We start from the raw sequence: 27,606 nt of genomic DNA on the forward strand, positions 1-27,606 counted from the left end.
ACCATAAAAATATCTTATTATTGAAATAAATCACTATAAAAGTATTTAATTAAGCATGAACTACAATCATTGATTAATTCATGTTAGGGCATAGTGAAATCAAACCACCACCCTCTATTGCTCTTCCAATGAGACAACACCCTTTAAAAAATTATGTGAGGAGTTACATGGTAGTCATTGAGATTGCATATAGTTTAAATTTTTTTAACTCATAATAAAGGGTAGTCATTGAGATTGCATATAGTTTAAATTTTTTTAACTCATAATAAAGGGAACCTCTTCACTATTGATTTATTAAGGAAAAACAGTTATAAGGAAACAACATAGAAGAAGAAGATGAAAACTCTTCAAACAAGTTGTAGTGTTATACATAAATAAGCATTTGAAATAAATTTATATCCAACACAAATACACAACACTATATGTATCAACCTGATAGCAAAGACATAAAAAATTCTCAGTATTAAGACAGTGAATTAAGTAGAAAAAGATTGCATTGCAACGTATTCTAAAACTCATTTTTAAGTATTGTTCTTACCTTGGTAATTGGCTTCATCGGTGACACTAGGAGACCAGGTTGCCCATATTAGAGAACCAAGAGCCATAATATATGGCTTTAAAACATCGGTTTCCTGAAAGCTGAAATCTGACCCTTTAGAAGAATATAATGCTACCTCAAGAGTTGTACCTTGATATATAGGCTTCAACTCATTTCCAATGGAAGCCTTAGTTCCAAATCTTGTGGTTTGACCTTATGGATCCCTAATTGTTGATCCATTATATTAATCCACAAGAACCTTTAGCCACAAACAAAGAAGCACTCATAAATATATATAAGAACCAGTCTATTGAAAATCACTATTGATTACTTAAAAGGCTCAACTATCTGATCTTAAGAGAATATTTCCTATAATCAAAGGAGAACTACTACTAAATATTTTCCAGGGACTCTAGAATACCATCAACATGTAAAAATTCAGCTCAAAAATGTTGATATTATAAATTATACATGTGTTTGATTTACTACTTTGATAACAATTCTTGGAATTCACACTGGAATTGGATCAAATTTAGCTCTTGTAGATGGTTTATCCACAGTGAGGAAGAACCTATTAGCACCTAAACTCTTTGTAGTTTCTAACAAGCTTCTTATAGATGCAACTCCATATGCACAGTTGTATGGATATCCATAAACGAGAGAACGATAATGACATTTGCATGTCAGAGTTGCACATATTATCCATTTTCACATGTCAGGAATTGACTACAACAATTAATGGATGTTATCCCTAACAATATCACTAGAAGATTTCAAAGAAATATTATGCAGGAGATTACATTTTGAAGTAAAGAACGTAAAATAATATAGACTAAGCAAAGATTCCATTGGAGCAATGGAAAGGGAATTTTTTTGTTTAACTCTCAAGAAAAGGAAAATAAATCTAATTTTTCAGTGAGGAGAGCGTACATGAAATCCCAATCTTTAGAAGAGATTTTCCATTTCCTAGAAAAAGTGTGTTTTTGTAGCTACAACCATCTACACCATCAACTACAAAATTTTTCCATGGAATAAATGATACCATTGCTTTGGGATATGGAACACCATTTCCTCCAGCTTGTGCTACAAAAACCCCTACTTTGAAAACAAAAGGAAGGGCAACATCAAAAGGATTGTGAAATGTAGCACTTTGACCACTTGAAGGTGGAGTATTTGATCCAATGGAAAGGCTCAAAATGTCCACACCATTTTAATAGCCTGCAAATAAGGAATGGTAATATTTGACATATGTGACAAGATTTTGTCCATTTGCTCCAAAATTTAACACACCTCCTGCCTGAAACTCAAGGCCACTACTATATTGTTTATGCACCTTAATTTGAATTAAGAACTAGCAAGAATCATCAAACCTAAACAACAATAGCCACCACATCTGCAACGAAACCTCCAAAATTGCATATACAAGGCCTTATAGATAGAAGTACTACATGATGGCAAGGAAAATATCATATAACAATGAAATCAACCAAAACAATAATGAAACCACACTGTTAAGTCGAATCTCTATAGTTTTATTGGCTAACAATGAAGTTGAAATGAACAAGCTTAACAATTTAGCTGGCTTTTTGACGAAGCCTAACCGAGCATAAGGAGCCATGCCACTTGCCTTCGTAAATTTTTATCCATGCATCCTCACTAGCATTCTAGAGTTACGTTTCTTTGTTGTAGTTGTATGACTGATTATGGAGAAAAAAACCAATATGAATAATTCATGGCACATTAAAACTAGAAATCCATCTTCAAACCTTTAATGTAAAAACTATTTGTATTTTAATTCCACTACAAATGGGTTTTTCCTTAATCTTTGAAGGGAATTTAAAATAATCAATAAATTATAATATTTAAAAATACTGCACTACTAATTTGAGCATAGTATCAATTATTAAATAAAGCCCATATACTACCAAATAGTACAACTTATTTTCTATGTAACATAAACACAATCATAAGAAGGGTTAAATGATCCTACTACAATAGTAGCAACCACAAAATGTTGAACACCAACAATATTCTCATTTCATAATTCTAATTAGTATCAAGGTCAACCTTGCATTTTCATGTGTAGTCGAGAACAAGTCCATAATGTGGAGAATTGTGAACTGAAAAGCTTAGATATTGAGGGTAGATCCATGTACCACTAATGCTAATCACAATCTATTAGGCTCCTATAATACTAGCGTATTCCATTATTACTATTGTCGTTGTAGCCCCTTTATTTTTATTTTTGTGCCCATGTTGTCCCCATATTGTTATTATTGTGCCCCATAGAGGTCCACTATTGTTATTGTTGTTCCCTTACATTATTATTGTTATTTCAGCTCTCATTATATTGTGACCCCTTAGACTCCTATATATAGAAATGAGGTCTTGTCATTTGTATCATCTAAGAATCTTTCATTTATGTAATGTAAAAGAGGTTTCCCCCTCAAAGAGTCTACGTTTGAAGTCATTCCCCAATTTTGTGAGTTGGTTGCATAACAATTTGTATCAGAGCTTTGGATTCTAGGGTTTCGCTGCTTCAAACAGGTCATCACGGATTTTTCTCTATATAGTTTTTCTACGAAGCTTCAGAAGCTGAAATTAAAACCCATTTGATCCGAAATCGTGATGAACCTCGAAACCAAATTTCATATCTTGTCTCACTATTTTTTTGGAGATATGAACTGAGGAAGTTAGGTTTTTTTCAGGCTCCCGAATTCAATCTCAAACAGGTCACGTTGGGAAAATCATTATAAAATTTTCTCTGAGCATCAGATTCAAATTTTGTAAATAGCTACAGAAAGGGGACGAACTATAGTTTTCTTTGTATTATTTTCAGATATGAAGGTAGAAACAGTGACATGTGGCATTTCGTACAAGTACGTTCTACAGAAGTAGTCTATAATCAGGTCATCATGGGAGATTTGACATAAATTTTCCTTGGAGAATCCAATCTGGATCAGATGTGTGGGGTTGGAAAGAGAACACAGAGGGCTATGACAGGGTGAAATTTCAGATCTTTGAGATCCGAAATTACAGATATACAACACATTCAATATCAAGCTCCTACAAAGAGAAAAAAAGTGTGTAGTCTTTTTTAAAAAATTGCATACGTTTGGTTTGAAAATTTTGTTTGAAGTGATTCATAGGGTAAAGTGAAGCATATTTATCATCAATTTATGCCCCAAAGAAAGAAAATGGAAACACCTAGTAATAAACCTGAAATCTCTAGCATGACTCGTGAAGAAGAGGAAGAAATCCAACATGATATATCAAAATTATCAGACCAAGTGCAACAAATTTCACTCACAAAAAGTAACAGAAGTTAAGATGGATGGTTTAAAGAAAGGCGTGGAAGCAAAGATGAATGCTGTGGAAGATAAAGATGGATGGCATGGAAGATAAGATGGATGGTTTATAAGTAAACATTGAATTTTTGAAGAAATACATGGAATGTTTGAAGGGAGGTTTGGCAAAGTTGCTACAATAAATTCTTCCTAATGGCGAAAAGGTAGTAGAGGAAACTCACGATGAGAACAAAAGAAATTTTCGTCATGATTTCATAGACTCTAACGTTGGATTGAAGACCCAACGTGTTCCAAAGATCGATATGGGGAAGTTTGATGGCAAGGATCCCATAACATGGATACTATAGATGGAGCAATATTTTGATCTCCATAATGTGAAAAACACACAAGAGATATGCATTGTGACTTTATATTTGGAACCCAATTAGTTTTTATGGTATCGATGACTTTTCTCTCGTAAAAAAAATTGTCACTTGGGCAATTTTTATAGAAGAAATGATAACACATTATGAGGATACAAAAACAAACACCTTTTTTTAGCCAATTGATAAATCTCAAACAAAAGGGTTCAATGGTGGAGAACATTGAGGACTTCCAAAATTGAATATAACGGTAAAACATATTCTAGAGGAGCATAGGATTGATGTGTTCATAGGGACTTTAAATGATAACATCCAACATGAGGTTCGTCTTTGGTAACTTGATTCATTAGAAAAGGCATTCAGGTTGGCAAGAAAAATTGAAAGAAAAATTATGGCAACAAGGAAACCTACCAATCACAACTATAAAGATGGAAGTGTTGTTTCTCGCAGCCCTTCACAACCTACAAGGTTGATACCACAACAATTGGAAGAAAAAAAAGAAAAAGGTCTTTGTTACAGTTGTGATAGAAAATACACTAAAGGTCATATGTGTGTTGAGAAGAAATTATTTTATATAGATTGTGAAGAGAGAAGAAAAGGAACAAGAAACATAAAAAGAAGAGGATACACACTAAGAAAAAACCCTTGAGAAAGAATAAATGAATCTGACCACATCTTGTAATGCATTGGCTAGAATTACCACTCCTCGGACTATCAATATAGAAGGACATACCAAGAAGAAAAAGGTAATAGTGTTGATTGATTTGGGCAGTACCCATAATTTTATTCATTGTAAGATAGCAAAGGAATTGAATTTCTTCCTATATCCAGCAACAGAGTGTCAAGTGATGGTTGCAAATGGAGGAACCATAAATTGCTTTGGAAAGTTCCATAATATCAAGCTATCCATGGGAGAATATCTGTTGAATAGTTCAATGCTTTCCATTCCAATGGGTGGTGCTGATGTTGTACTAGCGGTCCAATGGCTACAATCTTTGGGTACAATACCTTTTAACTTTCAAGAACTTTTCTAGAAAAAAAATTCAGAATGAAAGGAAGTTGAATTAAGGGGTATTGCAGGGAAACTGAGAAATATAATGAACTCTATGGCATGACAAAGCTTCTAAAGTAAGAACAACGTGGTGTAATTGCACAATTCTGTTGGCTAGAGGTTCCCACATCGAAATCATATATTTCTCCATATCTCTAAAAAGTCTTCGATAATTATTCCAACATATTTGAGACACCCAAAAGCCTCCCACCTATTCATGATCATGATCATGCTATTCATTTGATTTCGGAAAGTGTTTCTCCAAACATCTAGCCTTACAGATATCCCTATGTCCAAAAGAGTGAAATTGAACATATAATTCAATGTAGTCAACGGTCTTTCTCTGCTCCAGTAGTATTGTTGTACAAGAAGGAAGGATCATGGCACATATGTCCAGATTATAGGGAGCTCAACAAGCTCACTATTAAAGATAAATTTCCCATTCCTATCATTGATGAATTATTGGATGAATTGCATGGAGCAATTTACTTCACCAAGTTGGACCTTTGTTCAGGATATCATCAAATCATAATGAAGATTGAAGACATTCTAAAAGCATCATTTAGAACTCATGAGGGTCATTATGAATTTTTGGTCATGCCTTTTGGCCTTACTAATGCACCTTCTATATTCCAAGGTTTGTTGAATTCCATTTTCAAACCCTTCCTTAGAAAATTTGTGTCAGTATTTTTTGATGATATACTAATCTACAACAAGTCTTGGAAGGATCATGTTCAACATGTTGATAGAGTGCTCAAAATATTGGAGGAGAAACAATTATATGCAAAAACCTCCAAATGTTTCTTTGGAGTACTAGAGGTGGAATATTTGGTTCATATTGTATCTCATGAAGGTGTTAAGGTAGACCCTAGCAAAATTAAAACCATTAAGGAATGGAAAATCCCCACATCGATAAAGCATCTGCAAGGATTTCTTGGGTTGACAGGGTATTATCACAAGTTCATTAAGAATGATGGGAGAATACGAGCACCTATAACAACATTATTGAAGAAAGATGCATTTTCTTGGACTCTAGAAGCAATGAAAGCCTTTGAATATCTTAAAGTGGTAATGTTCCAAGCATCGGTCTTAGCTACATCAGACTTCACAAAAACCTTTATTCTGGAATGTGATGCCTCGAGAAATGGAATTGGTGTTGTTTTAATGCAAGAAGAAAGACTCATTGCTTTTGAAAGTTGTCCAACCAAAGGAAAATATTTACACAAAGCTATTTATGAGAAGGAAATGTTGGCAATACTACATGCACATAAGAAGTGGTGACCTTTCCTAATGGCAAGATACTTAAGGGAAAAAATGGATCATGATAGTCTTAAATACTTTTTAGAACAAAGATTATCTTCAGAAGAGAAACAAAAATGGGTCACAAAGATGTTGGGTTATGACTTTGAAATCATCTACAAAAAAGGGAAGAAAAATATTGTTGGAGATGCACTCTCAAGAAAGGATGAGGATGTGGAAGCGTTACTTTGTGCCATTTCTATTATCCAACCAGATTGGATTAACAAAGCAAGGGATGAATGGAAGAATGAAAAAGAAGTGTGGGAACTCATTCAAAAGTTGCAGCAAGATCACAATACATTTGATACATTTAGCTGGAAAAGTGATTCGTTATGGTACAAATATCGCTTATACTTGTGTAAGAATTACCAACTCAAACAAAATATTCTTCTAGAATTGCACACATGTCCCTTAGGAGGGCATTTAGGAATTTTAAAAACTTACTACAGGGTTAAGAAGGATTTTTTTGGGGATGACCTTAAATCTGATATTCAAAATTTTGTGGTCGAATGTTTAGTTTTCCAACAAAATAAAGTTGAGACAATTAAGACCCCAGATCTATTGCAACCTTTATCCATTCCAAGTCAACTTTGGGAGGAGGTTTCAATGGATTTTATCACAGGTTTACCCAAGTCCAAAGGAAAGAGTGTCATCATGGTGGTAGTTGATAAGCTTACCAAGTATGCACACTTTTATGCATTATCTCATCCATTTAAAGCCAATACAGTTGCTACTGCACTTATGGAAACAATTCAAAAGCTACATGGAAACCCAAAGATTGTTGTAAGCAACAGAGATCATTTCTTCGCTGGAAATTTTTGGACATAATTAATTTCTTGTCTGGGTACTCAATTAGCTCATAGCTCATCTTATCATCCTGAATCTGATGGGAAAACTGAGATAGTGAAAAATTGTTTGGAAGGATATCCTCGTTGCTTTGTATCTGATAAACGGACACAATGGGTCAAATGGTTGCCTATGGCTGAATGGTGGTATAACACTTCCTTCCATGCTGCAGCAAAAATGATCCCATTTATGGCACTTTATTGATATCATCCACCGTCCATAAAATCATATTTAAGAGAAAATTCTAAGGTTCAAGCAGTGGAATTTCACATCGAACATCAACAAAATTTCTCCAACTCTTAAAGGATAGTGTGGCTTTGGTGCAAAATAGAATGAAACAACATGCATATCAACGTCGCAGCGAAAGAAGTTTTGATGTAGGTGACTGGGTATTTCTATGACTACAATGATACAAACAAATGTACCTCAAGCAAGCTAAGAAGGACAATAAATTATCACCAAAGTATTATGGTCCGTACAAAGTGTTGCCTGCATCTTCCCGAGTGCAACCAGTTTTCCATGTTTCGTGGTTAAAGAAGGTTATAGGTGACAAGCTCCCAGTTCAAACAATATTTCCAAAACTTGAAGAGGAAGGGAATCATGTTGGAACCTAAAGCAGTCACTGAAACAAGAACTCGACAGCTATAGAATCGATCAATTTCAGACTATCTCATCAAGTGGAAGAACTTACTCGCTGAAGATTCCACATGGGAGGATGATAATTTTATACAGAAGCATCCAGAACTACTCAAGCATAGAGGAAAACACATTTTTGAATGAGAGGGGAATGTTAGGTCCCTATAATACTAGTGTATTCCCTTATTATTATTGTCATTGTAGCCCCTTATTTTTATTTTTGTGTCCTTCTTGTCCCCATATTGTTATTATTATGCCCCATAAAATCCCACTATTGTTATTATTGTGCCCTTACATTATTATTGTTATGTCGGCTCTGATTATATTATGACCCCTTACACTCCTATATATAGAAAGGAGGTCTTTTCATTTGTATCATCCAAGAATTTTTCATTTGTGTAATTTAAAGGAGGTTGTCCCCTCGAAGAGGCTACTTTTGAGGTCGTTGATCTATCTCATTCTTCTTTTTTGTGAGTTGGTTGCATAACACAATCCCTTCCCCTTCTCTCTCTTCCCCTCCTCCACTTGGCCACACTTCAGATGGAAGGCCCAAAAACTTTTAAGTATGAGTTGTCAACATTTTAACTTTCTAGTCCTTTTAGACATGTTTTAATCTTATAGTTTTCCTCAGTTTTTTTTGCCTACAAACAAAACAATGAACATGTTTGTTATAGGCATTTTTGGGCACTGCAACCCCAAGCATAAATTTCCATAAACCAAGGGCTCCTAAGTCCCTAAAGGTGTTGTTCCAAACCCTAAAAGAACAAGGTCAACTGATTACAGCATCTCCCAGAAGTTCTCCATGAAAAACTACTCAGAACTGGTCAAAACTAGACCATTTCACCTGCTCCATAGGCAAAGTGCATTTCATCCCACCTAAATACACATAGTAGGTGTGTTGCATTTCAAAAAGCCCTTCTATGGGGTGCGATGGGCGAGAAGGGAAAAATGGCAGGGTCAATTCGCAAGGTGGAGAAGCATGGAATATTCCAGAAACTTCTCCTGTGACACTTGCCTCTCTGAATTCGACCAGGGATGAGTAAGAGATCATCAATCTCCAAGTGGAATCAAGAAATATCAGAGGGAAGACACTAATCAAATCTCAAGCTAACTCACCTCCCTTGCAGACATCTATATATGGATCCCTCATCCCAGAGATCCAGAGGCTGGAATTTTGCATCTTGTAAGGAAGTGTTGTTGGTTTCTTGAGGCAACATCATAGTGTTGGGTGATCTAAGCTTTTCATGAGGTGAAGAAGGCATTACTTGCTGAGAGGATGATGTTGGGTAAGAACAATTGGTTGTAATTCTCTTGGCTCTTTCTTGATTATCAATAAAATTATTCAAGTTTTCCTCCATACACTTGTGTGATTGATGTTTTATGCATTTGTGTGGTTAATATACATCTGATCCTGTATTGCTTATGATAATAGATCTATGTTCTCATATAGTGTTATGCTGCTTTGACTCTACAGGTACTCTGTGAAGCTGGGTACGAAAGCAAGTAGCAAAGGACTATTAGAAGAGAGAGGAATCGAGCAAGGAACCAAGCGTAAGACAGAGGTTGGTCTCCTTTATTATTCTCTCATCTATCTTTCATAAAGGAAAACGAAAGTAGTTTTAGTTCGTTTGTTTCTAAGGTAGCTACCAGCCTTAGTGGGATTAGCGGTTCTGCATAGACACTATTCCCAGTAACAAAATGGCGACTCCGCTGGGGAGCGAGTATATTGCTTTTTCATCTACATTTGTTTACTTTATAAACTTACAGACGGAGCCTGAAGTCAATCCAGCTAGCCTTCAAACTGCATTTGCTATGCACGTGCAAAGTAGATCAACACTGCTTCATTCAATCTCCGGGTTTTGTTTATGAATTAAACAATTGACTTACAAGCTTTCTAATTGCCCTCGTGGTGGCTCTAGTAACCTCCTTAGATCTACCCCTGTGATTGATTTATTGATTACCACTTGCTTGGCCTAAATCCCTGAACTGAACTGCAAACTGTGACCCGGAATCCAATCAAAGTCTCATCCCTGGTCCAGTGCACTGTCTGTTCTGTGAACTTCAAATGCAGCGCACTTCCCGAGTGTAGTAGGTGCGTTGCATTTCAATTTCACTGTGTTACAGGTGCGCTGATCAGACAAGGCCTTGTTCCTAAATTTTGGTTTCTGTGTTCACTCTTTTCAGCTCTATTCAGGAGTTTTGCTGCCTGTAGTCAATACACCTCTGTTTGAAACCCCTTTCCTTGCTGTTATTCCGCCTCCATTGTGCAAAGAACTGTAAATGTTTTTATGTATTTTTTGAGTCATTTTCAGTTCTCCTTTACAAAGAAGTAGCATAATTGTACTGTCGTTTCTTGATTTGAAAGTGTCACAAGTGTCGTTTTCAGTCATAGAAGAGAATCTGATTGCTCTTGATAGTCGATTACCTTGTTACTATTGTATTTGATCTAAATTAGTAGGTTTTCTAGTGTCAAAAGCGAGTTTTCAATTCCAAATCACAAAGTGTTGGCATTGTCCTCATTTTGTTTTGAAAAGAAGCTTGTTAGTAATTGTCGCTTTGAAAAATAATTCAGATTTGCGCATTAGCTTTCTTTTTATCATTTACACATTAAGAAGGCTGAAAAACAAATACATGCACGTGCATTTGCATTTATACTGTTTGTTGGTTTGATTTAGGACAATGCATATAGTGTGTGCTCTTTGCTCTTTGTTGAAAGAATGCCATCTCTCTTTCCTTAGTAGCTAGGATTTTCATTTGCAAAAAGAAGATTAAATGGTCCTGTTTATCATCTTAGATTGCATTTTAGGAATTGTACCTCTACATCACGCAGTGAACCTGAAAGGAAAATTTCTTAAGCAAGATCAACTATAAAAAAAAATTAATGAATCTAAAAACGCTTTGGAACCTAACACAAAACATCTAGAAGTCTAGGCTAGAGACGTATTCCGGCGTCGTAAAGACTGGTAACTGTTGTTTTCACTGTTGGTTGGGTTATTCCTCCACTTTGAGACGATAAGTGCCAATACGGACTTGTGCTCCCACGTACTGTCGAGTATATTTTGGGAGACAACAATAGGCTTTATCTTTTATCCATAGGAAGCCGTGTCTGCCACCCTATCGATCGAAACGCACTGAACACAGCATTCGGGAAGATTGACTGCCGTACCGTAAAAAGTATTCTACAGTTTTGTGATTGGTTTGGTAATCCCTCTGTCTAGATTTCCAGAACAGTCCCTTCCGTTCCTTTTCAGACTCCTTAACGGAAAAGGTCCATTTGAGCACTTGTCGCTTTAGGCTCATTAAAAATCGAAGGCAACTAGAGTCATCTTTTGTTTTTTCTCGACTCTTAAAAATTGAAAAAACAAGTTGTGTCAAAGCGTCTAAAATTCATCTAATTCGGAAACATACTTCCCCTTGATTTTTAGTTGATCGAGTAATCCGCAATTGTGGAATAAATTCAATTGAAACCCCGTCATTCGCGGAGGCTTATGAGTCAACCGTCTTTGTCTCCGGAATCGAAACTGTTACGGACAAAGCGAACTCGTTTAACCGGTTCCAAATCCCCTGGTAAAGTTAGAACAAGTGTTCCAACACCATAAGAGACTCCGGTTACTCCAAACATTTCTGGTATCCCTGCCTTTACAGAAGAAGTTCAGCAGCCACCGAAGGACAGTAGCACTGATCCTAGTGTGAGGGTAAACACTTGTGTTACTGAACCAGTTCCATCTACAACTGATTCAGAGGGTGTTATTCCCCAAGCATCTGTCGCTGCAGATTCCATACCTTCTTCAGCACCGGAAATATTTTACGGACCAGACGGTCTACCTCTTCCACCTGGTTTGATTGCTATAGAAGAGAATGTGGAGGATCCTCCATCTAGTACTCCATCGCAATTTGGAGTCGGGATCACACTGTATCCTTCTTCATCGAAAATTAGTCTACTGCCATCGGAAGCTCCTGTAGAATCGCTAGGCAATCTTTTGGATAGACTAGAAATGTTTGAACAACCGTCAACATCTAGGGCTGTGTCATCCGACATAGCGACGACAAAAATTCCTGCTGTCACTCCAACACTGTTCGCCGGTATACTATCTGTCCCAACTATTTCTCAATCGCTAGAAGGGGCCCACTCAGGGGATATTTCAGCAGTATGGTCCGTTCCTGTTTGTTCATCTGGAATAGTATCCAGAAACTATTATGTTGAGTCTTAGCAAATTGATCCTTCAGGATGTCAATTTGGGCAGTCTGGTCCTCAAGGGCAAACAATTCCTTTAAGTACCAGATTACCGCCATATGGGGGGAAATATACCCTTTCATTGTCTCCTCCGAGAGGAAAACCATATGGGAGTTCACAACAAAATTCAGGTTATGCTGGAATTACATCTAGTGGTTGGGTGCCGATACTACCTCAACAACCAAGAGTTGTGTATTCAATGCAACAATGTTTACCTATGTCAAATATACCAACTACGTCGGTTATTGTGACAATGTCGCAAGTACAAGCGCTGCCTGTTGTATGCCAACCTCATGTTTCTCAGGTTGTAATGCAACAGCCTCTTGGCCCTGCGAGTCAACCACAATCGCCAACTAGTGGAATGACACAAGCCCAAACGGGTACAATTACCCCTCATCTTGGTCAAACAGTCAGTATTGGACAACAGCACATGGCTTCGCAACCATGGCTAGTGCAATACCAACAACAGAAATTCCAATAGGTATACCAAGGATTCGAGAAACAAATATTTGCAAATAGTGGGCAACCGTATATTCAAAACGGTCAAAATCAACCATTCTACAATGGTTATGCCCATCAACCTTACCAAAGTTACCAGCATCAAATGCATTATGTTGGTATGCAGAGACCAACTACTCAGGCGATTCCATCTTATCTTGGGTATGCTTTGCCTAACCTGAATCAACAGTTACCCTTCGTGGCAACTTTAGAGTTACTGGATCTAAATCAGTTAACAAACGATCCAATTGCCTACGCCCCTTGGTGGCCAGCAATTCTGCATAAACTTCCATCAGATATTCCTAAATTTAATGGAAACCCGGGTGAAGATCCGTCGAATCATGTGATGACCTTTCATCTGTGGTGTTCATCAAACACCCTAAAGGATGATTCGATTAGACTTCGCCTTTTTCAGAGGACGCTAACTAGTCCGGCGAAAAAATGGTATATCGAATTACCCAGAGCTTCGTTTGACAAGTTCAGTACCCTAGCCACAACCTTTTTAACCCATTTTCAGTTACCGATAAGGTATGAAACGGGAACGGAACTTCTTACCAATTTCAAGAAAACAACGGCCGCTCACATATCCGATCATATTCATGAGTGGTGACGTCGTCGTAGAATGGTAAAAACATATGTTCCTGATCAGCTTTTAGCTGAATGGTTTATTAAGTCATTATTACCTTCCATCATGGAAGATGTGGCAAAAGGAGGAGTCGTCGCCGAAGAGCAAGTTATCGCTCGTGCACAATATTTAGACTTGATTTACACTCAGTCTGGCACACTCTACGATAAAATACCTGACGCTCCCAGACCGGAATTTTCGGTCCCCCCTCCTCCTAAATCAAACAATGACTCTCATGCCGGCGATGGCATGATTGGTACAACAAACACGAAATCGACAAAGGCTACATCTAAAAAGGCCCGTAAGATTTCCAGTCAAAATGTGAAAGAAGAACTTCTAGCCTCGGAAGTAAATGCCATCTCGACTGATAAAGGCAAAGTAACCAAGCAACCAGGAGGCAAGAAGAAAAAAAAAAGGGAAGAAGAAGAAACAGGAGGAATCCTCACCTGAAAAATCTTTTGCAAACCCTACTGGAAATAGGAAACCAAAAAATCCATGCATAATATGTGATGAGGATCATTCGACAAAAGACTGTCCATTTAAAGCTGAGCTTAAACAATTCTGCAAGAATTAAAAAACCTCGTCAGTATTAACTGATCCGTTTCCGAATCCAGGAACAAATTTGGTTGACAGTGGATATGCTTCCCCATCCCAAGTACTGATGTTGTCGGTTTCCAAACATCAAAATGATGCTTTGATATCAACAAAAGGAACAAAGATTACGGGAATCCACAACTGTCGAACAATAAGGATAAAGATCAACCTAGTAGTTCCACAACAACTTCGACATAAGTACATAAGTCGACATTTAATCCTCGTGTCAGAGCAGCACAACATTATAATATAGTGGAAGATCCTGCCCAATCGCCATCCGCTATGTCGACACTTGAAGTACTGCAAAATTGCCCATCCCAAAAGCAGGCTTTATTATCAGCTATTGGTGGGATAGACCTAAAGGATTCTAATATTGTGTCCTTTAATCATAAAGGATACGATCCTCAGTTACTAGTTCAACTAGATTTCCTCATTCAAGTGAAAGCCCTCAACAAAATTGTTCATCGAACAATTATTGATGAGGGGGCATCTACATGTATAATGTCGATGAGTTGCTGGAAAACTTTAGGATCTCCAACCTTGTCGCGATCTTCGACAACATTAAAAGCATTCGACGGATGAACGTATACCCCGTATGGTATTCTAAGTAACTTGCAAGTGGAACTAGGAGGAAAGATAGTAGAAATAGATGTCGAAGTAATCGACGGAAACCTCAATTACAACATCCTACTGGGAATACCATGGATATATGCTATGGCTGCTGTTGTGTCGACGTATTTTAGGAAGATTGCATTTCCCTTTCAAGGAGGGATTACAATCACCGATCAACAAACTTTCCTCCCCAATGGTTCCCAAGTTACGGGAAGCATTCCGATGATCCATGGAAGCCCCCATTCGCTTCAAAATATCGGAGTAGGCCTACTAAAAGACCCTATATTAATGGGTACTTTTGTCCTTCCACCTCCAATCAATCTGGCGGAAGTGGCAGTGATAGTAACCTGCAATATGATATCTTCTATTAACAAGATCTCAGAAAACGATATTAACATGGATCATTTATTGGTGTTGCCTCCAAGCCAAATGGAAATATTGTAGCAATCAATGTTTCTAGCATGGGAGGCAAACCCAAATCAACGCTCATCAAGCATTTGGATAGATAGGTCTAACAAATATGGCACCCCTTAAGATCCTTGGTCACAAGTGCATTACACCGATGAAGGAATTGTTCAATCAATGGTAATTGAAGGGGCACCATGGGAAGATTACCACCATCATTCCCATCTTCCAACTTGTAAAGAAGATACTCCTGATGACCTTCATCATCCATCAGTTTTTGATTTCCTATCAAACACTGTAAACACGGTGGATTCCGAGCGAAACTTGTCCAACATTGAAGAGACTATTGCCATAAATATCTTGACCAAAACAGATGTTATAGAGAATATTTATGTTGGCAAATGTTGTTCCCCTTTAGAACTGGAAATATATAACGCTCCTTTTCGTGAATTCAGAGATGCCTTTGCTTGGTCATATGATGAAATGCAAAGAATTGACTAGAGTATAGTTGAACACGAAATTAAGATGTATCCAGATGTCAAACCAGTACGACAACGGCTACGACAGGTGCACCCCAAGAAAGCCGCTGCCATCAAGGCAAAAGTTGAAAAGCTTCTCCATGATGGTTTCATTTACCCGGTTCCTCTAACCGATTGGGTATCAAACATTGTTCCTGTTATGAAAAAACAAGGAACGATTAAAGTGTGTGTTGATTATAGGGATGTAAATCAAGCTTGTCCAAAAGACAACTACCCTACACCCTTTATTGACAAGATAATTGATGAATGCACCGGGTGCGAAATCGTTTCGTTCATGGATGGATTGTCCGGGTATAATAAAATAAATATCCGCCCACAGGACTAGTCAAAGACTGCATTTATTTGTCCGTGGGGCACATTCGCATACCGCAAATTACCCTTTGGTTTAAAGAACGCAGGGGCAACGTTTCAAAGGGCAATCAATTATGCCTTCCATGAAATCAAAAACATCGTTCAACCATATCTCGACGACCTTCCATCTCATTCAAGAAAGTGGACTGATCATCCGCAGCATTTAAGAGCGATATTTCTACATTGCCGACACTACAAGATACGACTCAATCCACACAAATGTGTGTTCTTTGTCAGTTCTGGTCGCTTACTTGTCTTTGTAGTCTCAAAGGACGGGATTTGTCTTGACCCATGCAAAGTTCAGGAAATCATAAATTTGCCTCCACCTTCAAATTTGCTTCAGATTTAGAAACTCCAAGGGAAAACAAACTTTCTGAGGAGGTTCATTCCAAATTACGCCGAACTTGCTAAAGGTTACACACATCTATTGAAAAAGGAAGTGCCCTTCGTATGGGATGAGGTCGTGCAAGCTTCCTTTGATGATTTAAAAGAATCCCTAATGAAAGCATCATTAATGTACGCTCCTGATTATCAAAAATACTTTAACCTGTATCTGGCTGCAGCAGATACAACCATCGCAATGGTTTTAGTTCAAGAAGAAAACAGAATTGAACATCCTATGTTATTTAAGTAAAAACTTAAATGATACAGAGAGCAAATATTCCTATGTTGAAAATCTGGCGCTCGTAGTTGTTCAAGCGATACAGAGATTTCGACACTATGTCCTCTTTCGAAAAACTACCATTCTGTCAGATTGCAACCCCATGACTTATATATTGTCGCGACAGTTGCTGGGGGGCAAATATTCAAAATGGATAGCAATTCTACAAGAGTTTGATCTGGAATTTGTAAAATCCAAGTCAAAGAAAGCCCTGGTTTTCACGGAATTATTATGCGATCTCCCATCGTCGTCCAACGATGAAACATCTGAAGAAACAATCGTGGACGAATCTTTGCTTCTGATATCTTCAAGCAGTCCGTGGTATGGAGATATGATCATTTATCTCCAAACCCAAAAATATAGGCCTAACACCTCCTGCTCCGAACAAAGACGTATCCGATACCAATCAAAAGACTACATGATTGTCGGTGACACGCTTTACCGTTGTGGTGTCGATACAGTTCTATGGAGGTGCCTCACCCATGAGGAAGCCGAAAAAGTCCTGAATGATTTCCATTCAGGTGCGTGTGGGGGGCATCAATCCGGTTATGCTACGGCGCAAAATTTTTTACGAGTAGGATACTTCTGGCCAATAATGTTCAAAGATTTCATAACCACAGTCAGAAGTTGCCATGCCTATCAAATTTTCTATAGCAAAACCAGAAGACCACCCACATCTCTGCAGCCAATAGTTGCTGTTGGGCCATTCGCCAAATGGGGAATCGATTTCATGACATGTAACCCCACCTCGACTGGGGGGCATGGGTATATCATAGTAATAGTGGATTATTTTACCAAATGGGCTGAGGCGATGCCTACATTAGATAACACTGGTGAAACAACTGCCCTTTTCTTTTTCAATCATGTAGTCGCCAGATTCGGCTTCCACAGGCTATAGTCACAGATCATGGATCGCATTTTCGCAATCACATGATGGCCGAATTAGCTGCCAAATTAGGGTTGTCTCACGACAGCTCTACTCCATACTATCTGCATGCCAACGAACAAGTTGAAGCAATCAACAAAGTCCTGAAGCGCATGCTGCAAAGGATGATTGGAGTCCACAAAAGGAGTTGGCACCTGATCCTGTACTCAGCCTTGTGGGCATACCGAACATCGGTAAGGAATGCAACCGGGTTTACACCCTTCCAACTCATGTATGGCCTAGAAGCAACCTTACCAGTTCAGTGTGAAATCTTGTCCCTCAAACTCGCAATCGACCTTCTCCCAAAAACTTCAGAATATGAGGCTCGTTTCTTGGAACTAATCCAATTGGATGAAACCCGTCATGATACTGCATTGGCTAATGAAGCCCATAAGAAATGATTCAAGTCGCAGTTTGACAAGAATGTCAAACCTCATGTCTTCTCAGAAGGTGACCTGGTCTTACTTTATGACCAAGAATCCGATAAATTGGGAGCAGGTAAATTCAAGTCTTTATGGATGGGCCCCTATATTGTTAAACGTGTATTAGCAAAAGGAGCCTACGAGTTAATGGATTATGACGGAATTCCACTGGCGCAACCCCGTAACAGGTTGTACCTTAAGCGTTACTATGCATAATCAGTATGGTAACCTATATGCTTTTGTTACATTTTTGTTTTTGCTAAGGGTAATCGTTTTGGTCAAGTAAATCCACTTTTTACATTTTTCACAGATGTCGAACCTATTGGAATCTTTTGTTGGGTATGCCGACGGAGCAAGTCGTAGTTCGCGGAACCTATCTTCTGTAGCCTGGGCCATTGTTGATCCAAGCGGCGAGTTAGTAAGTTTCAGAGGGGTATGTATTGGTCGATCAACAAATAACATCGTTGAATATAGCACATTGATAGAACTTATCTCTGATGCCATCACACATGGCATACGCCGACTTGTCGTCAAGCTAGACTCACAGCTCGTCATACTACAACTCATTGGTATCTACTCCATCCGAAATCCAGCTATCTATCGCATGTTCCTAAGGGTCAAGATTTTGGAAAGGAAATTTAATTTTATTCAATGTCAACATATTTCCAGAAGCTTAAACACATTAACTGACTCATTGGAAAATTATGTGTTAGATAGACATTTGCAACATTTATGAAAAGAAGCATTTCATCAATATTTGTATTCGGATTATGTAACTTAACCAAAATAAAACTCCGAAAATCAAAAATATATATATAACTGTTTATGGTTTACACATAATGTTCTGTAACCAAGACAAACTTGGTCAAATGACACAAAACTAAAAACGCGAGGGGGAAGCCTAGTCTAATGATGCTGGTGATAACAAGTCACCGCCTGTGCAATCATGCGTAAAAGCCTAGTCCATCGACTTGGCACGCTAGTGGTATGTCACTGCAACCTCAGAGGCAACTCGTCAGTCCTCACATCTGGAATACCAAGAGTGAGGCCCTCAACCTGATCCTGTAATGTTGAAAGAGTCTCGGCCACATTAAGGTCGCGAAGGATAGCCCTTCCCATAGCCTCTCCTCCTGGAGCGATGGCCGACACTCTCAGGTGTACTACTGGCCAGACGAGACCAATATCTGCATGAGCACATGAGTTCTGATTAGTCTTGATAGAATAAAGAACAAGGACATTATAAAGAGAAATGATAAACAGAAAAATGGTCAAAGAATTTAACAATGGCACCCCACTGCTCGCCAGCCGGCAGTACCAAATCCGGGTCAACCCGGAAGTCCATACCAGCATATGGATACTCGGAAAAAACCATCTCCTGGCGATCGAACCACCCGAAGAAGGTATCAGAGAAGGAAATCTGAGACTGACCAGCATTTCTAGACATATGGTCAACCCATCTCTACATACATGGTTCAGTCGATGGAGGTAAACCAAGTGAAATATACTGCGGCTGCATCAGTGGGATCTTTTCCAAGGCGAAGGCGGTCAAAATAGAACCATATCCAAAGCTCTTCAATCTCCCATTTTTCACCTTGGTCAATTGTTCTTTCATCACAAGGAGTACTGCATCACACCAGTTAAACACCTTCAGTTTGAGACATTCTAAGGCATACTGCATATAAGACCGATTGGCCACATGAAGAGCCGCACCACCAGCCATCCTACGAAAAGTGAAAAGAATGGTCCTCAAAGACCTGTCAGTGACATCTCAGATGATGATCTTGCCGTCTTTACTCGGCTAAGATCCCTCTCTGCAATACCTGTGAACGTAATCTCTCACAGATTCACCTCCACGGGCCAAACTTGATAAAGAGATAGGGGCACCCCGCCTCGATAAGCCGATCAAAAAATAGATGTCCACGACAGTCAAGGGGATGGATTTGCCCCTAATATGGAACACCTGGCTGGTAGGGTCCCAAGCATCGAGCAAATATTGCAGCAAGTTGATTTGTTGCCTCATGCTAGAGATGTGGAAAAACTTCAACAGGCCACAGTTCCGCAGTGCGTTTACTGTAACCGGATCATGTAAAGCAAGCATGTCCTCTTCTTCATGCTCACATTCTCGCCATGTAATAGTCATTTTTCTCCAATAAATATCTGAAAACAAAGAAGAGAGGAGCTAGATCCTGATTTGGTGAGAAACGGGCAAAAATTTCCATTGAAAACTGTGCACAAATTTCCCTCCTTGCACCCATCGCACCACCAGCAGTGTTCTAGGTACGTTGCATGCTAACTGTCCAGTGGGTAGACCAACATGCAACACACCTTTAAATATAGAAAGGGTGCGATGGAGCCAGGGCGAGTTTTTCAAACCCTAGGGGCTCATAAAAACCAGAAATCAGGCTCAGAATGAAAAATGGAAAGGATGAAATGAAAGAGCTCAGGTTTAGCTCCTACTTGGTCTAGACGGCGACAAAAATCGTCCATAGAATCTCTCAGAATCAGCTGGTGAAAATCAAAGGGGGAAAGCACCTCCAAAGCTCCAACAAGCCAAAGTTCAAATGAAATGGTAAAATGAAGGGTAAAAGCACTTTTAAATTACTTTTTACGTAATTCAAGTAAATATTAGTGTCTTAACTCATTTTCCAAACATGTATTGTTCATTTCTAACTAGTTTTATGAAGCAATTGAGCATGCAACGCAACCTTTGAATGAACAAAGTCATTAATGGTAAAGTCAAGAAATGACCATTATATCCAGCAGTTTTATCGCGGAATTTAAGCTCGTTAAAAAATAAACATAAGCCATGAGAAAGTGTTTCCCCTAGTGTTTAAGCTCATTAAAAAATGAACCAATTTCCAGTAAATAACCATCGTGAATGTAGTATTTCAGCCTTTAAAGCCTTGGTCGTGTTCTCATCATCACCTCCACTCTGTATTGGCCGATCATTCACCTCCACTTGATTGTTTACCCCTTTTGAGGAACAGCTACGAAGAGTGATCCTGTTATCCATCCTTGTAACACTGTCGTGATTGGAAAATTCCAAACCTTACCTGGAATCAGCTGCTACCCACACCTATCACTCGTTCCTCAAAAAACGAATCTCCTTTAAGCTCTTTTCAACTGACTCGTAAAATATGAAAATATTGTCGAGCCATTGGCCTCTCCAGCTCGTTAAAGCGACCAGAAGTGCTATCCCTCCTTTAGATTTTAATCTTTTTGGACTTGAAGGATTATTACACAAAAAGATCGAGCGCTTGTCTTGTTCAGCTCGTTAAAATTACCGAATATTCATCCCTTTCGTATTATTTTATACTTTTTCGGACTTAAGGGATTAGATGGTGAAAAATGATTTTGGAGTTTCCTTTACGTTCCTTTTCAGACTCTCTAAAATTGAAAAGGACCGAGTTATCTTTGTCGTTAAACTCGTTAAAACATAATAGCGACAAACTTGTCCATAGCAGACAAGAACGAGTTTCACTATCGCTAGGCTCGTTAAAACATAGCGATGGGTTTGCCCGAAGGGCAAATTATAGAACAAGCGTATGTTATCCTCCTCAAGCTTGACAAAAATAAAGAGGTACTGGTCAGCAATGACTGGGGAAAAATTGGGAAGAAAACTTGAAAAAACTTTGTTGGTAGCAAGTCGCTCTTGAACATGACACTTTCACTCCACATCCAAGTCGGGTTGGGTTGTTCCATTCACTGGTCACATCACCATGGTTCCATCACACCATCCACATTTGGGGTTAATGCTACCAATCCATCATGTCAGTGTCACCGATATGTTCAAGAGAAGTCACTCAGAGAATTCACCTCTGTCTCACCCACTACAATACATTTTCGCTCCATTCTTTCATGACCGCCACCCTGAACCATATATCACCAGATCATTTTCACCTCCATTAAAATCATTTGCTCCATTCCATGTCATTGATGTGGGATTCATTAAGGCCCTCCTATGACGGATCGCTTCTTGTCGACATCAACTCATTATCCAAGAAGTCGATCTAGGAACAACCCTTTCAGTACTTTGAAGCTTGCATGCCTCAATGGCAAGTTTCTCAATTCCGGCGACTAGTTTACATCAATGGCCTTCGACCGAAAGATTTTACGTGGTGTTCGATGCCAAATCCCTTATTCGCACCATGTGAATTGTACTGCAGTACCTTGAGGATCATTATCATTATCGGTGATTCCCCTCACACCTGTTAACAACTTACATCATTGGTTGGTAATCAGGCGATGTCTTTCCATGTTCAACTCCAGAACATCTCTCACATGGATCGACTTGTACTTTGAGTGAAGATCGAACAAGATTGAAGACCCCGGATCTAGTTTCATCCATCCGGGCTGTGATATATATTCAGGAAAATAAAGACATCAAATGTACATCATTGCTTCACAGATAATCATCCAATCTAAGGGATGATGGCTCTACCAAAATCATCAGTCTACACTCAGACGATTGTCTGTCCTATGTACATGAAAATGAATTTATAAACGCTGAGCATGGGAATGGCCGCCTCATCTAGATCATGAAAATATTATGAAGATAATGTATTGTATTGTATATTATTACAGGTCTCCTTCCAGCTTGAAAGAACTTCGGATCCTCATGATAAAGCATTTCACCCGACATCAAAAGATTAACGACCTCATGCTTTAGGGGGCAACTGTTATAGACATTTTTGGGCACTGCAACCCCAAGCATAAATTTCCATAAACCAAGGTCTCCTAAGTCCCGAAAGGTGTTGTTCCAACCCCTAAAAGAACAAGGTCAATTGATTACAACATCTCCCAGAAGTTCTCCATGAAAAACTACTCAGAACTGGTCAAAACTGGACCATTTCACCTGCTCCATAGGCAAAGTGCGTTGCATCCCACCTAAATACACACAGTAGGTGCGTTGCATTTCAAAAATCCCTTCTATGGGGTGCGATGGGCAAGAAGGGACAAATGGAAGGGTCAATCCGCAAGGTGGAGAAGCATGGAATCTTCCAGAAACTTCTCCTGTGACACTTGCCTCTCTGAATTCGACCAGGGATGAGTAAGAGATCATCAATCTCCAAGTGGAATCAAGAACTATCAGAGGGAAGACACTAATCAAATCTCAAGCTGACTCACCTCCCTTGCAGACATCTATATATGGATCCCTCATCCCAGAGATCCAGAGGCTGGAATTTTGCATCTTGTAAGGAAGTGTTGTTGGTTTCTTGAGGCAACATCATAGTGTTGGGTGATCTAAGCTTTTCATGAGGTGAAGAAGGGCTTACTTGCTGAGAGGATGATGTTGGGTCAGAATAATTGGTTGTAATTCTCTTGGCTCTTTCTTGATTTTCAATAAAACTATTCAAGGTTTCCTCCATACACTTGTGTGATTGATGTTTTATGCATTTGTGTGGTTAATATACATCTAATCCTGTATTGCTTATGATAATAGATCTATGTTCTCGTATAGTGTTATTATGCTTTGACTCTATAGGTACTCTGTGAATCTGGGTATGAAAGCAAGTAGCAAAGGACTATCAGAAGAGAGAGGAATCGAGCAAGGAACCAAGCGCAAGACAGAGGTTGGTCTCCTTTATTCTTCTCTCATCTATCTTTCATAAAGGAAATCGAAAGTAGTTTTAGTTTGTTTGTTTCTAAGGTAGCTACCAGCCTTAGTGGGATTAGCAGTTCTGCATAGACACTATTCCCAGTAACACTCTTTGTCAAGAAAAGTAAGCATGACATCATTGAAAATAAATCCTATCAAAGATTCCATTCTTGCAGTAAGCGAAACCATATCTAAAAATGAATTTCAAGTGGACATGGACACAAATTCATTCAAAATGTCTTCATAGGGGTTAAGGAGGGGACATGGAATTGTTTTTCCAATGGCCAAATCATCTCCAAGATAAATGCTTACATTATGAGTGAGGTCATTCTGCATATTGGTAGTCATCATGGAAACCTGGCATGGAGATTCTTCAAGTGGGTTGCCTCCTTGCCACACTACCATAATACCACCCACCTTTACTAAATCATAATCCATATCCTCACTAAGAACAATAAGTTCTAAACTTCTTAGTCATTACTTCAATTTCTTTCCCATAAAGGTTTCCTATCTTCTCCAGTATTCTTCGATGTTATGATCAATGAGTATAGCAAGTTTGGAATCAATTCTATAGTTTTTAGTATGTTTATCAATTCATATGGACAATTATAAGTGACCCGAGATGCAATCCAAGTATTTTATTAGTTGGGTTCTTATGGAATCAACCCCACCGTACACTCTTGCAGTATCCTTCTAAATTGTCTACTCAAGGCCAAATTTCCAGCTATGACCTAGAACATTTATAGGTAAATATTGTGTATAGGGATGGAGGTTGATTCTCAAACTTTTAATGTCATGATCCATCCCTACTGCAAACAAGGCGATATGCAAAATGTTGAAGAACTTGTAAATCAGATGAAGCATGGATTCAGTCCAGGTTTGTTCAGATATAATAGTCTTATTTCCCTTATTTCCAAGAAAGAAATGCATTATGAAGCTTTAACCATCCAAAACACAATGTTAGACAAGGGTAGCCAACCTGATATTGTAACATACAACACTCTGCTACATGGGTTTTTCAAAGAAGGAAGCTTGAGGGATGAATTGAAGATTTTGAATGAAATGGGTGATATGGTTGCAAATAATGTAGCATGTAATACCTTGATTGATGGCTATTACAGAGAAAATAATATGACTAAGGCTATCAGAATGGAGGATGAAATAATAAGGAAAGGGATGGTGTCAGGAATGGTGACATACAATGTCCTCCTCCATAAGCTTTGTGAGGAAGGGAAATTGGAAGAAGAAAATGATCTATTAAATGAAACAATAGAGAAGTGTCTTGAACTTGATCACTTTAGAGGACATACCCTGATCGATTCACAATGAAAGAGAGGTAACATGGATGATACTTGCAAACTTCGCAACAAGGTGTTACAAAGTGCGCTAGTTTTTTATGTGTATACTTACAAGGCTCTTATTGATGCATTTTGCAAGTCTAGGAAAACAGATGAAGCAAATGAGGTCCTTTTTGAAATGATGATTGAAGGTTTCTAATTTCCAACAAGATTTTATAATTCAAGAATTTTACTTCCTCTTATAATCCTGATTTTTACCCACAACTATAGGTCTGATTTTTTTTCATGTACGATGACCAACTCTACCAACATGATTGGTTGTATATGTTTCTGTTTGTGAAAAATAGGCCTGTTGTTCTTGTTAGTAATGAACTTTCAATGTTAATAAAATCAGTTTATTTTCTGTTGAGTGTAGTATTTATGCCTAATTTTACTGTTTACTCATTGTTAATTGATGGTTAATGTGTCCAACCTAATGAAGAGGAAACTTTGAAGCACTATCCGATGAATTTGTCAAAAGAGATTAAGTTTCGAGCAATATGTTCAACCATTGAGGAAAGGATGAAAGGACACTAGAAAAAGATCTTGTAACTGTTCTAGAGACATTTTCATAGAAAACACATTAAGAGTATTGTGGTAGTTGTAAAGTTTCTTATAGCTACGAGGGTCAAGATGCTCCTCTAGAATCATGTCATGCTACTTCTCTAAGTGTTGAGAATAGAATTTAACAGCTTCACTGTGTGAAAAAATGGATAAACAATGGCTCATACTTAGTAGATCACTAAGCCATATGAACATGCCACTAAAAATATTCAAGACAAAGATAAAAGCTTAAGCCTTAAACTAAATTATTTGGTAAAAATTATCTTCACGTCAATTATATATATTAAGAATCAAAGGTAATCTAAAAATAGATATGGCTGAGCCCAAACCCTTCCAAAAAAAATGCTCAAATATCAAGTGCACAATGATTTCAGTAAGTATGTTACTTCTAGTTATTGCTACTAAGGTGCAACATATACCTAGTAGACCTGAGAAACAAATGTTATTGTATAATATCATTGCCCAATAATATGGACTTATATTTGAACTCTGAACTTTTCTAGCTCAAATAATATCTCTTATTCCTATGTTTCATCCATTAAGACCATAGAGGCCTATTAGACAAAGAAAAAAAAATAGTTGTGATTTTATCAGTGATTTTCTCAACTCTAGGATTTATTTATTCGAATTCAACTTAAGTCACGTCTAATATCCATCATAGTTACAACAGGTAGACATAAAAGTTACATGAAGATACTATTTCAGTTGGACTCTCGCTCATATTTGGGTTTAGAACTATTGGCTTAGGAATAACCATGGGACAAGAAACATTCACTCTGGATCCACATAGACCTACATTTCCTTCAAGTGAAGTCTTGTTCAATGTGTTGAATATACTACCTGCTGGTATCCTCCATTTAATTTTGTTGCGGGAAATTTTTACTAATAATAGATGATCGAAGTCCCATAATTGGTGGTCTAATTCTCCAGTCAGGTTGTTCATTGTTCAATTAAGACTTTTTAGTCAACACAACTTGGCTAATTCCCAGGGCACATTTCCAGTCAAACTATTGTGTACCAAGCTCCTACATATAGGAAAAATGTTCAGACAAATTGTACTATCCACATTTCTTTTAGTATACACATCAAAAACTAGAAAGAGAAATCAAATAGGACAAAAATAGCCCTATAAAGGTCATTTATTTTATAAACGATTATGGGAAACACAATTTATTTCATGTGTGGAAGATAGGAAAATTATCAACACACTACAAGAAAATGGCCCGAGAATAAACATTACAAGCTCTACCAAGTAACATACAACATTATTAAATATCCCTAATGGAAATGATTTGAAATGTTATAACAGACACAAAATAGAAAGTAAAAAGTGAACACTGTAACATAATTTAAATATTTCTCAAAGCTCATACAAGCAACATAGACAGGAAAACTTACATAGATTCTCTTTTGTGACATCATCTCTATACTTACAAATGATTTTTAGTCCATAGCTTTACCTTCACTTATTACTTTCAGATCTTTGGGGGTAGGAGGGGTTTGAGTCAGTAGGGCCACCTTTGGGTTAGCTTGGGTCATGAGCAGACATTGATGGATTTAATGGTCCTGGCTTTGACAATGAAATCAAGTGTTAAGAAAACTGACATGGAAAACTAGTTGGGGTGGTTCTAGTTGCTAATATTAATAAGAACATATTCCTTGATCTCTTTAAATAGGTTGACCCTAAAATAGATTTTGCACTGTTGAGGGTGAAGAATTGTTCAAGTTCCATGGTAGATAAACTTTCCTAGCGGGTTTGCAGTTAAATCTAGGGTTGAAAGGAACTGCATTAAGAGGCTAGGGAAGTCAAATTAGATTGTGCAGACTAGTTGGGAAACATTTTCAACTAAGAAATCATGAATCCAATGGGCGAAAACCATCAAGGTATTATTACATATCTAAGGGTTCTGAAACAAGATTTCTAGCACATGGGTTAAGTTAGTGAACCGAAATAGGAAAAATCTTTTTGTTAGGCTATGGATATGGGTGTAATGACAATGTTGTGGCTTATGACACCTCTTGGTTCCAATTCGATATGATTATATCCATCAGAACTCTCCCTACATTATATACAATAATGGACCCTAACTTGAACAAATTGTGTAAACTATCTACCCAGAATCAATAAATTCAATATTATGAGGAAGGTCATTACTTTGTGATAGACCTCTTGGACAAATATTTCAAGGAATTTTCATTT

General features: G+C 38.0%; 1 pseudogene; it reads right to left on the reverse strand.

Annotated features, from left to right (window-relative positions):
• Nucleotides 1-2,483: 2,483 nt before the first annotated feature.
• On the reverse strand, nt 2,484-25,571 carry LOC149221367 (subtilisin-like protease SBT2.5 pseudogene; annotated as a pseudogene).
• Nucleotides 25,572-27,606: the final 2,035 nt, after the last annotated feature.

This window comes from Pinus tabuliformis, chromosome Q, assembly GCF_031772625.1.
Source record: "Pinus tabuliformis cultivar Carrire ecotype Pingquan chromosome Q, CPIR1, whole genome shotgun sequence".
NCBI lineage: Eukaryota > Viridiplantae > Streptophyta > Pinopsida > Pinales > Pinaceae > Pinus > Pinus tabuliformis.